This window comes from Hyla sarda, chromosome 8, assembly GCF_029499605.1.
Source record: "Hyla sarda isolate aHylSar1 chromosome 8, aHylSar1.hap1, whole genome shotgun sequence".
NCBI classification, from domain to species: domain Eukaryota; kingdom Metazoa; phylum Chordata; class Amphibia; order Anura; family Hylidae; genus Hyla; species Hyla sarda.
In genome coordinates, this window is record NC_079196.1 from 209,138,200 (window position 1) to 209,157,169 (window position 18,970).

General features: G+C 43.4%; 1 pseudogene; it reads left to right on the forward strand.

Moving 5' to 3' along the window:
• The first annotated feature begins 18,885 nt into the window (after positions 1 to 18,885).
• On the forward strand, positions 18,886 to 18,953 carry LOC130290152 (U6 spliceosomal RNA; annotated as a pseudogene).
• The last annotated feature ends 17 nt before the right edge of the window (positions 18,954 to 18,970 follow it).

An 18,970-nucleotide genomic window follows, 5' to 3' on the forward strand; every position in this document is an offset into this window, starting at 1 on the left:
TTTTTTAATAGAAGTGATTTACAAATCTGTTTAACTTTCTGGCACCAGTTGATTTAAACAAAAAGAAAAAAGGTTTCCACGGGAGAACCCCTTTAACTTGGCAAACCTTTAAGTTGCTTTTGTACTTATTTTGAGTTATTCTATGTCATTTGCTGGTTGTCCTTGGAAGAGACAACAGTTTGTCTCCCTCCCGCTGTCAGTTTTGAAGTAACAACTTAGTTCTGATGATATAGCACATAATACACTGTACGCACAGGCAGACTTCTGAATATCGCTTAAAGGGGAGATCACATGCTACACATACTGCCCATATCCATGACCGATACTTTTTTTCATGTGACAGCAAAGGTGGCTCTAGACATTGTGAAGCTTTAGGTGAAGGTCGAACATAAGGCCCTCACTGACACTTATAATTAAGATATGCCCCCAGTAGTTAGGTAGGGAATCCCCCTATTAGGTAAAAGCCCCCAGCAGTTAGGTAGGGAATCCCCCCTATTAGGTAGAAGCCCCCCAGTAGTTCGGTAGGGAATCCCCCCTATTAGGCAGGAGCCCCCCAGTAGTTAGGTAGGGAATCCTCCCTATTAGGTAGAAGCCCCCAGTAGTTAGGTAGGGAATCCCCCCTATTAAGTAAAAGCTCCAGTAGTTAGATAGTGAATCCCCCCTATTAGGTAGAAGCCCCCAGTAGTTAGGTAGGGAATCCTCCCTATTAGGTAGAAGCCCCCAGTAGTTAGGTAGGGAATCCCCCCTATTAGGTAAAAGCCCCAGTAGTTAGATAGGGAATCCCCCCTATTAGGTAGAAGCCCCCCAGTAGTTAGGTTGGGAATCCTCCCTATTAGGTAGAAGCCCCCCAGTATTTAGTTAGGGAATCTCCCCTATTAGGTAGAAGCCCCCAGTAGTTAGGTAGAGAATCCCCCCTATTAGGTAGAACCCCCCCCCCCAGTAGTTAGGTAGGGAATCCCCCCTATTAGGTAGAAGCCCCCCCTCCAGTAGTTAGGTAGGGAATCCCCCCTATTAGGTAGAAGCCCCCAGTAGTTAGGTAGGGAATTCTCCCTATTAGGTAGTAGCCCCCAGTGGTTAGGTAAGGGAATCCCCCTATTAGGTAGAAGCCCCCAGTAGTTAGGGAGGAAATCCTCCATATTAGGTAGAAGCCTCCAGTGAGTAGGTAGGAAATCCCACTATTAGGTAGAAGCCCCTGTAGGTAGTTAGAACCCCCCCCCCCCCCCCCCCCCCATTAGGTAGAGGCCCCCAGTAGTTAGGGAATCCTCCTAATTAGGTAACAAAAAATCAGTAGCTAATCCCTCTTTTTAGCCAGAATCTGCCAGAAGATAGGTAGGTAGGGAATCCCCCCCTATTAAGTAGAAGCCTGTAGTAGGTAAGGAATCGCTCATTTTGGGTAGAAGCTGACAGTAAGAAGGGAATACACTTATTAGGTAAAAGCCCCCAATAGGTAGGGAATCCTCACCTTTTAGGTAGATTCCCCCAGAAGATAGGTAAATAGGGAAACCTCACCTTTTAGGTAGAAGCCCTTCAGTAGGTAGGTAAATAGGGAAACCTTGCCTTTTAGGTAGAAGCCCTTCAGTAGGTAGGAAACCTTTCCTTTTCAAGTAGAAGCACCCAGTAGGTAGTCAGGCAATCCTCCCCTTTTAGCTAAACGCCACCAGAAGATAGGTAGATAGGGAATCCTCCTATTAGGTTGAAGCCCTAAGTAGGTAGGGAACCCTTTCCCTTTAGGTAGAACCTCCTATTAGGTAGATGCTCCCATTGAGTAGTTTTCCCCAAATTGTCCCCCCAATAAAGACAATACTAAGAACCACACTGAGGCCTCTGCATCCTTCTCTGTGGTGCAGGACCTGCTGCGGGATGAAATGATGTCATCAATGATGTCATGACAGGTCCTGCACCACACCGAATAACTGAAGATGAAGAGGCCTTAGAGCAGGAACCTAGGAAAGGTGAGTAGAATTATTATTGTTATTAATTTTATCTTTTTATGGTCTGCAGGTATCAGGATTAGTATCGGGGGAATTTCGCGAGTACTTGTCTGATATTGGGACATCAATGGAGAAGAATGGGGACTCAGGATCCATGTACGATCAGTTACTCTATGCCGGTGGTCTCCAAACTGTGGACCTCCAGCTGTTGCAAAACTACAAATCCCAGCATGCCCGGACAGCCAATGGCTGTCCGGGCATGCTGGGATTTGGAGTTTTGCAACAGCTGGAGGTCCAGAGTCTGGAGACCACTGCTCTATGCTTTAACTCTGTGTTCCCCAACCTGTCTAGGCATGATGGGAATAGTAGTTTTGCAACAGCTGGAAAGCCCAAGGTTTCGGTCACGGCTCTGTTGTTCCTTCCGTACAGTCTATGTTATCAGTCTTCTCGTGCCTCCATTGTTCTGCCTGGTTCTCTATGGTAACCCCTTTGCACTTTGATCCCCATTTTCATAGCACGGGTGGTTTATCGTCTCCCTACGTCTGGGTGGCTGTTAGCGGATACACGCATCCATGTAGTAGGTGATATGGGCCTCAAAAGAAAATTTAAAATTTTGTAATCTAAATTCTCTTTTCTTTTTGCCTGATAGGGAATATAATGCGCAATTGTGATGTGCATTTCTTTTTTGCAGAACGCTTGCAGACAACTGGTACTGCTATTATGGGTTTAGAAATGACCGCCATGCATCTCAGGTGGCCAGAAGCTTTTGGATGGGGCCATCAAGTTACAGCGACGCCTTACATTAATTCCTTACATAGGACTGCTGCATACACGTCTATATGTTCCGCTCTCAGAGCAGCCACCTCCAGCTTGCTCCACCAGGCCACGTACCGGAATCACATATCGTTCTACAGTGACATTGTATCTTCTCCTCTTTAAAGGGGTACTCCAGCGGAAAAAATTTTTTTCCAAATCAACTGGTGCCAGAAAGTAAAACAGATTTGTAAGTTAATTCTATATAAAAATCTTAAAGGGGTATTCCAGGATTATTTTTTTTATCTGACTATGCTACAGGGGCTGTAAAGTTAGTGTAGTTCATAATATAGTGTCTGTACCAGTGTGTGACGGTTTTATCTCAATTCTTATGTGATTTTCACTCCAATATTTATTTTTACCAGCATACAAAATGACTGTTGTCTCAGATTTTTCCCAGCTTGCAATGCGGCCGAGCCCTGATTCACTAGTCAGCTGATGACAGGGAGCCTGTCTGCTTCAATGGATTGAGGGATTAATCTGCAACTAATGCAACAGCTGTAGGCCCCCTGATTGAAAACCACAGGTCTTCTGAATGGATGCAGCTCATTTATGTTTCAATGTGTGGATGGGCTGATGTGTGGGAGGGAGGAAGATGAAATTGTGTGATTTTTAGTCAAAAAAAGAAAAGTCAAACAGGAAATACTAATTCACAAGCAGCTAGCCACAGTGTTATGGTAATCTCACAACATAGCCATTTAACCCCAAGACAAGCGCAGATCCTTCCTAAGCATGTCCATTACTGTCTGCCAGGTATGTACTAAAATCACCTTATGCTGGAGAACCCCTTTAATCCTTCCAGTACTTTTCAGCTGCTGTATGCTCCAAAGGAAGTTGTGTAGTTCTTTCCAGTCTGACCATAGCACTCTCTGCTGCCACCTCTGTCTGTGTCAGGAACTGTCCAGAGCAGGAGAGGTTTGCTATGGGGATTTGCTTCATCTCTGGACAGTTCCTGACACGGACAGAGGTGTCAGCAAAGAGCACTGTGGTGTCACAAAGCCCATTTTATTTTTGCATTTTATTTTTTTCCTCCTCGCCTTTCAAAGGGGTACTGGGCAATAAACATCTTATCCCCTATCCAAAGGATAGGCCATAAGATGTCTCGCTGCTGGGAACCCCTGTGATCTCCAGGCCGGCAGCGGCCGCGTCTAGAACACAGAAGCTTGGAGATTGTCTGTTTGTGAAGTAACGCCACAACCTCTCCAATCATGACTATGGGAGGGGGTGTGACGGCTAGTACGTAGCCGTCACGCCTCCTACCATAGACAAGAATGGAGGGGGCGTGGCAGCTGTAGTCGCCAGTCATCCGGCACGGAGCGAAGATCTCTCCGTGCACGGATGACCGGGGTGCCGTGCCGGGACCCTCGCCTATCCTTATCGCCTATCCTTCGGATAGGGGATAAGATGTTTATCGCTGGAGTACCCCTTTAAGAGCCATTAGGCCATGTTCACATGGCAGAATTTCTGCACAGACTTCTGCATGAACATTTTGCATGAATTTATAGCCAATTCACTTCAATGGAATTCCATTGAGTGGAATCCCATTGAGTGGAATCCCATTGAGTGGAATCCCATTGAGTGGAATCCCATTGAAGTGTATTGGCTATAAATCCATGCAGAATTTTCATGTAGAAATCCTGGAATGTGAACGCTGCCTAACTCTTTTATATTTTTAGTTTTTTTGCACGGCCAATTATATTTTGTAATCATTTGTAATCTGACCAGAAAATTAAAATACTACAGACACCAAGAAACAAAACAGGTGTAGGGCAATGTAAAACAATAATGAAGGGATCCTCAAAAAATAGTGCACCAGTCTATAAAGTACCATTATGTGCTAATATAGTAAACTCCCATAAAACATATCATACTACACAAAAACAGTTGGAGCCATTATAGAGAAAATACAAAAAATACTTTATTAGTAGTGTTGAGCGGCATAGGCCATATTCGAATTTGCGATATTTCGCGAATATATGGACGGATATTCGTAATATATTCGCTAAATTTGCATATTCGTAATATCCGCGCTTAATTTTTGCATATGCGAAAATTTGCATATGCAAAAATTTGCATAAAGGAAAATTCTCATGTGCAAAAATTAGCATATGCGAAAATTTACATAAGCGAAAATTCGCATATGCAAAAATTAGCATATGCAAATGTTCACATATGCGAAAATTCGGACGCCAGTCTCACACAGTAGTATTAGAGCCTTCTTTACACCACACAAGCTGGAAGCAGAGAGGGATGATCACTGTGATGTGTACTGTGAAAAAATAAAAAATAAGAATATTCGTAAATAAAAATCGCATTGCGAATATTCGAGAGCAACACTGTTTATTAGTATATATCAATATACATAAAACATTGGGGACTTCCACCTAAATGGAGGAAAGAACAGGAAAAAACATGGGTGACCCTTCAGGTGAAACACAGGAGCTAATAGGACAATGGTCTTCAACCTGCGGACCTCCAGATGTTGCAAAACTACAACTCCCAGCATGCCCGGACAGCCCTTGGCTGTCCGGGCATGCTGGGAGTTGTAGTTTTGCAACATCTGGAGGTCCGCAGGTTGAAGACCACTGTAATAGGACGTAATATGCACAGCCATTATTACAGCAATAGCACAGATAGAGTAAAAGTGTGTCCAAGAGGACTACAAATACCAAGATAACAAAGCATACTTAGTCTAATAGTCCTCCAAAATGGCCTGAGGGGACACCACCCCAACGCTGTGTTTCGGGACCAAAGCCTTTGTCAAGGGGTCAAGAAAATGTACGGCAAAACCCCAAAAAAAATATATATATATATATATATGTTTATATGGGGAAATGGAAAAGAAAAACCCCAATTTTGCAAATTTTGGAGGGTTTCTTTTTCACGCTGTACACTTTACGGTAAAACTGACATGTTCTCTATATTCTGTAGGTAAATACGATTAAAACAATACCCATGTTTACATGCTTTACCAGTATTGTACTGCTTTTAAAAAAAAGTAAGACTTCTTGTAAGAAAGTAGGTATAATTAAAGGGGTACTCCGGTGCTCCAGCATTCTGAACATTTTGTTCTGAACGCTCGGAGCCGGAGGCCTTGATCGTGACATCACAGCCACGCCCCCTTGTGACGTCACCCTGTGCCCTCCCATAGACATGAATGGAAGGGGCATGGTGTGACATCACGAGTGGGCGTGGCTGTGATGTCACGACCACTGCCGGAGGACCCCCGGTGGTTGTTTAGAACGCCAAGTTCTGCGGCGGATCGTGGGGGCTAGAGATGAGCGAACTTACAGTAAATTCGATTCGTCACGAACTTCTCAGCTCGGCAGTTGATGACTTATCCTGCATAAATTAGTTCAGCTTTCCGGTGCTCCGGTGGGCTGGAAAAGGTGGATACAGTCCTAGGAGACTCTTTCCTAGGACTGTATCCACCTTTTCCAGCCCACCGGAGCACCTGAAGGCTGAACTAATTTACGCAGGATAAGTCATCAATTGCCGAGCCGAGAAGTTCGTGACGAATCGAATTTACTGTAAGTTCGCTCATCTCTAGTGGGGGCCCCAGCAGCGGAAGCCCCGCGATCAGACATAAGATGTCTAGCAGCGGAGTACCCCCTTTTTTTAGAAAGTATGTGATGTGACCAAAAATCAGCAATTTTTTTAAATGTTTTTTTTTATATTTGCGTTGTTCACTGTGCTGCATCATTAACAATATCATTTAATATATTTCAATATGTTTATTATTATATTTTTTTTATTGTTTTTTTATTTGTAAAATAGGAAAAGGAAAAGGAATTGTTTAATTTAAATTTGGGGGGGGGGGGGTGTTGGCATTTAATTTTACAAAACCTTTTTACATTATATGTATAATGTCCCAATAGGGGAATATTTATAACAATCTTTTAATTGCTGTTAATGTTCAGTGCTATGCATAGGATAATCAGTACCATCAGAGATCTACTTGTATAGCCTTCCAGGCGGCAGACCATACAAGAAGATCCCTGAAGTAGGTAGGAAGATCTCCAGCCGCCATCTTGACTCATCCAACCTCTGCAATCCCGCTGCGAAGGGTCCAATGAGTGTAACCAAAGCCCCGTAACCGTTTTGGAGGCCGTGATAAGCATTGACCTTGACATCTAAAGGGTTAATGGAGTTCAAATTCATGGCGTAAATGTACGTGATGGTGCTCTAAGTACCAAGGCACTAATGTACATTTATGTGTCCTCTAGAGCAGTGTTTCCCAACCAGGGTGCCTCCAGCTGTTGCAAAACTACAACTCCCAGCATGCTCGGACAGCCTTTGGCTGTCCGAGCATGCTGGGAGTTGTAGTTTTGCAGCAGCTGGAGGCACCCTGGTTGGGAAACACTGTTCTAGGGGTTCAGATTATGATGGGACAGGGACCAGTGTGCGAAATACATAGGTACTATAGAAAAGAATAAAATAGAGTAATAATGATATTTAGAGATAAGTATACACACTGTATAAATATATATATATATATATATATATATATATATATATATGAGAGTATTCAGAATACATTCCTCCCGCATAACATACGTTCTCTCCAGTTATACAGCTGTAACATTGCTCCATTTATAATGCATTGTGCTGTACGTATATGGAGGCTTCTTCTTCAGAAAGGTAAAGGCATCTGCCGTTTCTAAATAATGCAAAGTAATGTCTGATGTGTGAGATAAGATTCTACAGAAAATGGTTTGGCATAGAGAGAAGAAAAGTTCTCCGTGTGACCTCTTTATAACACCGTCCATCTGCATATAAACATCTCCCTGCATCCTAGGGGCCATTGTTCTCAAATAACCTGTATTACTACCTGAAACGCGCAGACTGCATTGTGCTCCAGGCTGGATTTGTAATGCTGAGGCCAGAAAAAGGATCAGACATAAGTGCTGATATACACTGAGTGATCACTGCCTCAGAAATAGCTGGCAAATCTATCTATTTATCTATCTATATCTATATAGCTCATATCTATCTATCTATCTATCTATCTCATATCTATCTATCTCATATCTATCTATCTCATATCTATATATCTCATATCTATCTATCTCATATCTATATATCTCATATCTATCTCATATCTATCTATCTCATATCTATCTATCTATCTCATATCTATCTATCTATCTCATACCTATCTATCTCATATCTATCTATCTCATATCTATCTATCTATCTCATATCTATCTATCTATCTCATATCTATCTATCTCATATCTATCTCATATCTATCTATCTATCTATCACATATCTATCTATTTTATATCTATCTCATATCTATCTCATATCTATCCATCTATCTCATATCGATCTATCTATCTCATATCTATCTATCTATCTCATATCTATCTATCTATCTCATATCTATCTATCTTTCTATCTACCTCATATCTATCTATCTCATATCTATCTATCTATCCATCTCTCTCATATCTATCTATCTCATATCTATCTATCTATCTATCTCATATCGATTTATCTATCTCATATCTATCTATCTCATATCTCTCTCTCATATCTATCTATCTCATATCTATCTATCTATCTCATATCTATCTCATATCTATCTATCTAATATCTATCCATCTCATATCTATCTACTATCTATCTATCTCATATCTATCTATCTCATATCTATCTCATATCTATCTATCTATCTATCTAATATCTATCTATCTCATATCTATCTATCTCATATCTATCTATCTATCTCATATCTATCTATCTATCTCATATCTATCTATCTATCTATCTATCTAATATCTATCTATCTCATATCTATCTATCTCATATCTATCTATCTCATATCTATCTATCTCATATCTATCTATCTACTATCTATCTATCTATCTATCTCATATCTATCTATCTAATATCTATCTATCTCATATCTATCTATCTACTATCTATCTATATATCTCATATCTATCTATCTATCTATCTCATATCTATCTCATATCTATCTTTCTATCTCATATGTATCTATCTAATATCTATCTATCTCATATCTATCTATCTCACATCTATCTATCTCATATCTATCTATCTATCTCATATCTATCTATCTCATATCTATCTATCTAATATCTATCTATCTCATATCTATCTATCTCATATCTATCTATCTATCTATCTATCTATCTATCTATCTCATATCTATCTATCTCATATCTATCTATCTATCTCATATCTATCTATCTCATATCTATCTATCTCATCTCTATCTATCTATCTATCTATCTCATATCTATCTATCTCATATCTATCTATCTATCTATCTCATATCTATCTATCTATCTATCTCATATCTATCTATCTATCTCATATCTATCTATCTAGCTATCTCATATCTATCTATCTCATATCTATCTATCTACAGAACACACCATTTTCCAGGACACCCGCAGTGTTTGCAGTAAATAATACAACTACTTATACAGATTATTGGAGCAGTGTCGTGTATGGGGGCCCCCAGGGGTCCTTAGTACGTTACACATCACAGCAGGTCTTCCTGTGTTTCTTGAGAATGGAGAAGGACTTGTTGGGTAATGAGCAGTGGGATGGCGGACTGTGATGGATGGGTCTCCATTACTGAGATGTGTGATGGAATGCAGACTGATTACAATGTATCCAGGAGTTGGCATGAGGCCGGCACAGTCCTATATTCTGTCCTTATAGGATGTAAGAATATTACACTGTATATTGTGTCTGTTCTTGGAGGACACGGTTGTCACCTGAGAACATTCAGCATGATGTTGTTCAGTGAAGTCAGCGCCATTTATTATTTACTACTATATCACAACCTACCTGAGCAGAGTGGATCCTGACTTCTGATTTACCACCTGACTGACACTTGGGGGACAGCCGCTGGCTGGCTGTGCATGCTGGGAGTTGTAGTTTAGAAGACTACTGTTCTAAAATATCAAAAACAACAGCGCCTGCTCAATGGTCTAACATCATAGACAGATAGATCATAGATACATGTGAGATAGATAGATATGTGGTGAGGGTGTGATGAGGGCAGATGGCATTAAACCCTTGTAGTCGTGACGCCAGGGCGTGGTTTATCCTCTATACCACCCGAACGTATACCAGGACTGGATCCTGGGCTAGGCACGGGGGGCAATAATGACTCCAATGCCAAGTTACGGAACAACGGTAGGTTTACTGAGTTAGACAGGTGGAATAGTCTATACAGCTTGGCTAGGCCCATGGAGGTGACCAGTGACTTCAGAGACCATAGGACTTGCTGGGACTTGCAGTGGACTGGGACAATTTTGCTGCAGGCCACGCTGACTGCAGACAGATTGACTTTGGCTGACGTGACTGAGACTGACTATACCCTGTTTGTTTCTTACTAGGCTCTGACTGGGACCTGGGGGTTGTGGACTTGTAGACTTGTGGCCTCCTCTGGACTCCAGATACACTCTTAGGGGGAGATTTATCAAATCCTGTCCAGAGGAAAAGTTGCTGAGTTGCCCATAGCAACCAATCAGATCGCTTCTTTCATTTTTAACAAGGCCTCTGCAAAATGAAAGAAGTGATCTGATTGGTTGCTATGGGCAACTGGGCAACTATTCCTTTGCACAGGATTTGATAAATCTCCCCCTTAGGACTTGGCTGCACTGGACCTCAGCAAAGACTTAAAGTGTCCCCGTCAGATCCAACAAAAATTTTTTTTTTAAATATATCACTCAGTACCTAATCCTGACCATGTACATCTAATTTATGTGTCTAGCACCTTTATTTTTTTTATTACACTTTTAATTTAGCTCACTAGTCTGAATTCCTCTCAAAGGGAGGAGGCGTGGCCTCACTGCAGGTCTCCGCCCCCTCCCTCAGTATGCTGTCTGCTCACATCTCCTCTAGCATTAACAAAACTACAACTCCCAGCTTGTCCTCACTGACAGTAGCCGGACACAAGCTGACAGTGGGAGGATTTTTCCTCCAGCTCTGAGCCCTGCGCTCACAGCTGTCAATCAAGGAACTGTGTCCATGACATACGTGATGACTCATGGACACAGCAGGACTAGTATGTGTCCAAGCAGGGGGGGCAGTTGTTTGACTGGCTTTATCAGTATGAGATACTGAACATTTTCTAATGAAAGCAATTGCAAAACCTATTGGTTATACATGCTTTACATCATATCAAACGTTTTTGTATCTGACAGTGCCCATTTAACTGGAAATAAAGAGAGCAAGCTAGCTCCTCCCAGGGCTTATATGGTGGAGACTAGGAGGGGTCCAATAGGTCACCCTAAGGTCACATGGTCACTGACACCTCACTGGGTTACAATCACATGAAATCAGAGTTATCACATGTCAACTATTCTTGGAGCTATAACACATTACAGGTACAGTATATTACAGGAGATAACACACATACAAATGAATATGCAAGGGGAACAGATTCAAGGGGACACTGTAGGGAGGCTGCCTGACAGGTCAGCAAGGGTACGGGGTAACACCTCCCAAACTGGGCCACCACAGATAGATAGATATGAGATAGATAGATAGATATGAGATAGATAGATAGATATGATATAGATAGATATGAGATAGATAGAGAGATAGATATGAGATGGCTAGATAGATAGTTATGATATAGATAGATATGAGATGGCTAGATAGATATATATGAGATAGATAGATATGAGATATATAGATAGATATGAGATAGATAGATATGAGATAGATAGATAGATATGAGATAGATAGATATGAGATATACAGATAGATATGAGATAGATAGATATGAGATAGATAAATAGATAGATATGATATAGATAGATGAGATATATAGATAGATATGAGATGGCTAGATAGATAGTTATGATATAGATAGATATGAGATAAATAGATAGATATATATGAGATAGATATGAGATAGATAGATATGAGATAGATAGATAGATATGAGATATATAGATAGATAACAGATAGATAGATATGAGATAGATAGATAGATATGATATAGATAGATATGAGATAGATGGATAGATATGATATAGATAGATATGAGATAGATAGATAGATAGATAGATAGATAGATAGATAGATAGATATGAGATAGATAGATATGATATAGATAGATATGAGATAGATATGATATAGATAGATATGAGATAGATAGATATGATATAGATAGATATGAGATAAATAGATAGATATATATGAGATAGATATGAGATAGATAGATATGAGATAGATAGATATGAAATAGATAGATAGATATGAGATAGATGGATAGATATGAGATAGATATAAGATAGATAGATATGAGATAGATATGAGATAGATATGAGATAGATAGATATGATATAGATAGATATGAGATAGATAGATAGATAGATAGATATGATATAGATAGATATGAGATAGATAGATATGAGATAGATAGATAGATATGAGATAGAGAGATAGATAAATATGAGATAGATATGAGATAGATAGATATGAGATAGATAGAGAGATAGATATGATATAGATAGATATGAGATAGATAGATATGATATAGATAGATATGAGATAGATAGATATGAGATAGATAGATATGAGATAGATAGAGAGATAGATATGATATAGATAGATAGGAGATAGATAGATATGATATAGATAGATATGAGATAGATAGATAGAAAGATATGAGATAGATAGATAGATATGATATAGATAGATATGAGAGAGATAGATACCAAACAATGCAAAGATCAGGTCAGTCCGTGAAACACAGCAGTGCTTTATTGACCCACGTTCACAAACACGACGTTTCTACGGTATGACATATCTTTATAAAGCACTGCTGTGTTTCACTGAATGACCTCGGGTGATGCTGCTGGATCTTTGCATTGTTTGGAATCTGTATACGCGGTCAGCGACTGGGACTGTGTTTTCCATTTGCACCCCGTTTCCTGCCGATATCTACATTTGGGTTGTGCTGCCTGCCTCTGGGTTTTAGATAGATAGAAAGATATTGCAGCACTCCAGTTTCCCCATAGCACGGGCTGCATATATCTTTCTCATTGATCAGACACAACATAAAATAAAAGGCCAGAGCCACTTGTCATCTGTGAGTGCCTCTCGGTCAATGTCTTCTTTCATCTGGAGGAGCAGGGACTGAGATTCTTTAGCGATAATAAAAGCAGGAAATACAGAATTAGCTTCAGCAAATATATAACTTTTGCACAAGGTGTCATCAAATCCATAGGGGCACATTGTGGGGACCCTTAATCACCGGGTACAATATGCTACATCCATGAACTGAATACACTGTAAAGGATGTAACCTTATAGGGAACCAGTTATCGCCTATGAGATCAGACTGTACACACTCACAGGGGCGGACTGACAACACTTAGGGCCCCCAGACCAAATAAAGCAAGGGCCCAGTGCTAGACTCAGCCCCTGGCCACACCACTGTCCCTCCTCTATTCCACTCAAATCCCTCTTTATGCACCACTTCCACACACAATATAAATACACCCCTAAAGGAATACATCAAGGGGTACGGTGAGCCTTAACACCCCACAGGTGTTTGATGACTTTTCGTTAAAATTGGATGTGTAAATTTAAAAAAAATTTCACTAAAATGCTGGTTTTTCCTCAAATTTTACATTTTTACAAGAGGTAATAGAAGAATGCATGCCCATTCGGTTGTCTGTGCATACTGGGAGTTGTAGTTATGCAACAACTGGATGCACACTTTTTCATAGAAAAAATGTGCCTCCAGCTGTTGCATAACTACAACCCCCAGCATGCACAGACTACAAAAGGGTATGCTGGGAGTTGTAGTCGGAACTCCAGCTGTTGCAAAATTCCAACTCCCAGCATGCCCTTTGGCTGTGCATGCTGAGAGTTGTTGGTAAGTAACAGCAGGAGGTGAACAGGCCTAACCTCCTGCTGTATCCTGTCGCCTGCACCGCCGCGACAGCCAACGCTCCTTCTGTTCCTGTCCTTTGCCACCGCTCCTGAGGGGACCCCCACCGGGCCAGGCAAAGGTAGGAGACCCCGCCAGCCCCGATCGTCACCCCGATCACCGCCCAGCAGGGTAGTGATTGGTCGGTCATTCCAACCGATAAATCACGTGATCGTGAGGCGGCACCCATGCCACCTCACCCCTGCTGGGTCACCCGAGACCCAATTGACCCAGAATCACTGCAAATCGCTGGTCTGAATTGCCCAGGGGTGTGCACGGGGTTCCTGCTGAATGATTTCCAGGCATCCCAGTCCAGTCCTCATCCAGTGAACAGCGGGGACCGGAATTCCCACGGGCATACAGGTACGCCCTTGATCCTTAAGTACCAGGATGTCAGGGCGTACCTATATGCCCTTGGTCCTTAATTGGTTAAAGGGAAGGGGCTTATTCACATTTATTAACATTTTTGTTTACCATTTTTAGGCCCTTTAGGGAATTGTCACATGTAACCTTTTGTTTGCAACACTAAACAATGCTGTACTATAGCATAACATTGATCAGTGTTATTGGCGTTCTAATTACATAGGCTGCTGAGGCAGGCTGTATTCTTGGAGCGCCAATTTGACGGCACTGAGCCAGGTGGGGCACCTTCACCCATCCTCTCAGCTGATCGGGACCCTGCGATTTTGCCTGGGTGGCCCTGATCAGCATCCCTAACTGACTGGCACATGCATTTTAACACTGTTAGACATCAGCCTGATCGTGTTGTCTGGCATTAGCCGAGAGTGCACCAGTGTGGTCACTTTCCCTCCTCCTGTGTCCACAGGTTGCCAACAGGTCTCATTACCAGAACAATTTTGTGATAAATTGCGGCAAAAATGGCATGGTTTTACCACAATTCTTTTTTAATCGCTCTAATACCGTGCCATTTTTGCCACGATTTTTCACAAAAATTATTCTGGTAATGGAATCTGTTGGCAACCTGTGGACACTGGAGGATGGAAAGTGACCCCACTGAGGCACTCTCGGCTAATGCCAGACATCACAATCGGGCTGATGTCCGGCATTAACCCTTTAGATGCCCCTATAAAAATGAATGGCGGTGTCTAACAGTGTTAAAATGCATGTGCCAGTCAGTTAGGGATGCTGATCAGGACCACCGAGGCAAAATGACACAGCAGGACACACTGACACACACTGACTGTAGAGTTCTTAGGAGGCCTTTCAGCTCTCGGTCCTGTTCTCTTCCTGTGCTGGGGGCGGAGCCATAAGTCAGGGACCCTTCATCCCTGCGCTGCTGCTGCATGTCTCTACTGATAATACAGAGAGCAGGAGCAGCATAGGAATATTTACAAAGAAATAAATGTTAGGGAAAGGAAGGTCCACCGGAAAGCAATGTAAGCCTGGGCATCTGGGACAAGTGTTCTGGATCAACAGTAGAGTCGGTGGGCCCTTTACCCAGCCGGGCCCTCAGACCAGGTCAGTCCGCCCCTGCACGCTCATCAGGGCTAATGGCCGTAGGTGATCCTGACATCATCTCCAATGAAAAGAGGTTAAATGGGCACTGTCAGATCCAAAAACTTTTTATATTTTGTTACAACTTTTGTTGCATTATAGTTGTTTAAACATTTTTAATATTTAATAAAGAAAACTGTGGTGGCGGGGTGTGAGGTGCAGAGCATATGTTGTTACCCTAGGGGCAGATGGCATAAACCCCTTGAATTCGTGACGCCAGGGTGTGGTTTATCTTCAATACCACCCAAAGGTATACCGCTTGATCCTGGGCTGGGAACAGGGGCAATAAAGACTCTGATGTCAAGTTACGGACAACGGTAGCTTTATTGAGGGTAGACAGATGGTAAAGTCTATACAGTTCAGCCAGGGCCCACGGAGGTGACCAGTGACGCAGAGACCTTAAGGGCTTGCTGGGACTTGTAGTAGGACTGAACAATTGAATGCAGACCACGCTGACTTGACAGATGACAGGGACTGACCTGACTTGACTCATAAAGCTGTGACTTTATCTTATTTGACTTGATGGCGGCTGCAGGACTGGACTTTGAGGCCTCCAACACTCTGGACACACACACTAGACAAGACTGCACTGGACCTCAGCAGAAAGAGAGAGAGAGAAGCTCCACCCAAGGCTTATATGGGGGAGACTAGCAGGGAGCCCATAGGTCACCCCTGGGATCACCTGATCACTGTACCTCCTGGGTAACAATCACATGATATATCACATGGTATAACTCTTAAAGCAACATTACATTTTATAACACTTTACATGGTAAAACATATTTACAATGGGGAAACAAGTGCAGGGACCTTGGGGACACTGAAAGAGGCTGCCTGACAGGACAGCAGGAGAATGGGGTAACACCTCCCGTACTGGGCTACCACAAAACTGCTCCTGAAAATCCCACCAATAGGGGTCCCAAAACTAACTGGGACACTAACCAGTCCTGCACAGCATTAGGCTTGTCCATGATCCATAGACAGATGACTCCTGGACAAGGCTGCATGAGCAGACACACCAATCACCAGGAGTGCACCAATCAGGGGTTCAATAGTTTCCCGGGCTTTCAGGGGCCCACCTCTGGGTATTTATAGCTGTGGTGCCTCCCTTACCCCCTCAATCTGCCCAGGACCCGGAGTTTTGCTGCCAGTTGGTGATTGTCTGCCCCTTATTTATGGCCCGGATGGAGCAGGAGGGTGAGGGCTGGCATGCTCGCTTGTGGCTGAGCTGGCCTCCCCTCCTGTTGCGCCGGCATTGGGTTCGGGAAGCTGGCGGACCTCTCCTCAGTCCCGCTCTCCTTTCCCCTGTAGTCCCTGTGCGGCCTGTCCCGCCCGTTCCTTTCCCCACCCCCCGAGCCCTCTCCCCTGCCTGTACCTTAATCCCTCTCCCAGGGCGTGCTCCTTATCAGTATGCTATGGTTTTCCCTTCTTGTCCCCCCCCTGTGCGGTCCCCTCCGCCCCCCCCCCCCTGTTGTCCCCCCCCCCTGTTGTCCCCCCCCCCCCACCTGTTGTCCACTCCGTCTCTGGAGGTGGCGGCCCCTGGGTTGCTGCTGCAGGGTGGTGGCGGCCCCTGGGTGGCTGCTGCTGGCCCCCCCCTTTTTGCGCAAATTGACGTTTATTAACGTCCATTTGCACGTCCCCAGCTGTAATGCACGCTCACAAGGTGAGCGCGCATCATAGCCGCGGGTCCCGGTTGCTATTAGCAACCAGGACCCATGCTAATGCCGGACATTGCCGATCGGGCAGATGTTTGGCATTACCTCTTTAGACGCGGCGATCAAGGTTGATCGCCGCGTCTGAAAGAGAAATTGCAAGCATCCCGGCTGCTCAGTCGGGCTGATCGGGACCATCGCGATAAAATCGCGATGTCCTGATAAGCCATGACGCAGCGGGAGCGTCACTCACCTGCCTCCTGCGCGTCCGCTCATTGATTAATTGCTCCAAGCCTGAAATTCAGGCTTGAGCAATCAATCGTTGATAGCACTGATCATTGCCATGTTAATACATGGCAAGTGGTGCAGTGTCATGGCCCCCTGAGGGAGCTATGTCAGTGCAAAAAAAAAAAAAAAATGTGTGTATGTGTATGTATGTGTATATGCACATCAATTAAGTACTGTATATTATAACAAACACACACATATGTGGTATCGCCACGTGCGTACATGTCCGAAATATAAAAATATATCATCAATTGATATCCGTCTATGGCGTATGCCCAAATAAATAAATTAATTAATACATAAATAAATAAATGAATAAAAAAAAAAAAAAAAAAAAAATAATAAATATAATACATAAATAGATAAAAATATTAATAATTGAATAAATATATTTCACAGTCCTAATTAGCGTGTTTTTGATCGCTTTTTGTACCATAAATATGTATAAACAGTAATCTCATCATCTGATCAAAATTACGTTGGTACCATGGACGACTTCAGATCACGGCGCAAACTGTATGAGCCCTCATATCGTCCCCACTCATTTACCCAGCTCCTCACCCCCACCACACGAGCGCCCCCCCCTTATCTCCCTCTGCTGCCGTGGCTGCTGTTGCCCCCCTTTTTCCTCATGCTTTTCCAGTGTTCCCCATGTTCCCCCTGCTTCCCCAGTGTCCCCCCTGCTTCCGCTGCTGTCCTTCTTCCTCCTGCCTCTCCAGTGCCCCCCGTGGAGGGGTAGCGAGTGCTTCCTTGATTTCATGTTGCTCTTCCCCCTCTGGGGCCGGATGGGAGCATAGACTTATTCGTCGCCGCTCTCGCTCTGGCCCTGGGAGGCGGTACAGGCGGTGTTTTTTGGAGTTTCTGCTCACCTGCAGGGAGTAGGTGTTTCGGTTCTTCCCGCAGGGGTTCTCCCTCATCCTCCTCTGCCTCATACAGTGCCTCGGAGTCCTCTACTGCTGGTTTCCCGGCGTGGTTTCCAGCGCCGTTTCGGGCGGTGGCCGAGTGCCTGCGACCCGGCGGTCTCCAGCGTGCCTTGTCCCATGCCTGCGGCAGTGGTGAAGTGGTCCCTCCAGCTGTTGTGCTTCTCCATCTTCTGGAATTGGTGAGTGTTCTGCTGCGGGGCTTGGCCCCTTCCCCGGTTTGTGTGCTTATGGCTGTGTTCTGTGTAGTGTTCGTCCTTTTGTTCCTGTGTGTTTGTTGAGTTTGGGTCTCGGATATGGATGTATGTCTGGTTTGGTCTCTGGTTGTGAGTTGGGTACGTCTCTTCTTGACGGGGTGCTTTGGTAGGGTTTATTCTTGCGTGGGTGAGTGGTCTTTTGGCCTTAAACTCTGGGTGCCCGGGGTTTGGCGGACTTAGCTCCCAAGGCTTGTTCCTTATTCTGGATCGGTGGCTGCCACCCAGTTATGGTTTTGTTTTGGTTTTCTCCCCCTTTGTTTGGTTTATTTCTCCATCTTGGTTGTAGTCTCTCTCCGCTGCTCCATTTGTCCTGGTGTATTTGTCTGATGTTTTTTCCTGTTTTGCTCCCAATCTCTGGTAGGCATGGGACTCCTGTATGTCGTGCTGGGTGCTTTAGCTGATGTGGCAGTGGGTAAGTTTCACTTGAGTCTCCGGTGAGTATCCGTTTGTCTTGCCTTGTGAGTTCTTTTCATGATGGTATTCCGGAGGGTGATTCTCCTGTGCTCTACGCTTGTTGGGGTGTGGTTTGTTGCTGCAAGGCTGACATGCAACTTTGTGAAGTGTTCCATATTTTGTGCTCGCTTCGGCAGCACATATGTTAAAATTGGAACGATACAGTAAAGATTAGCATGGCTTCCGCATGCCGCATTGGCGTTGGT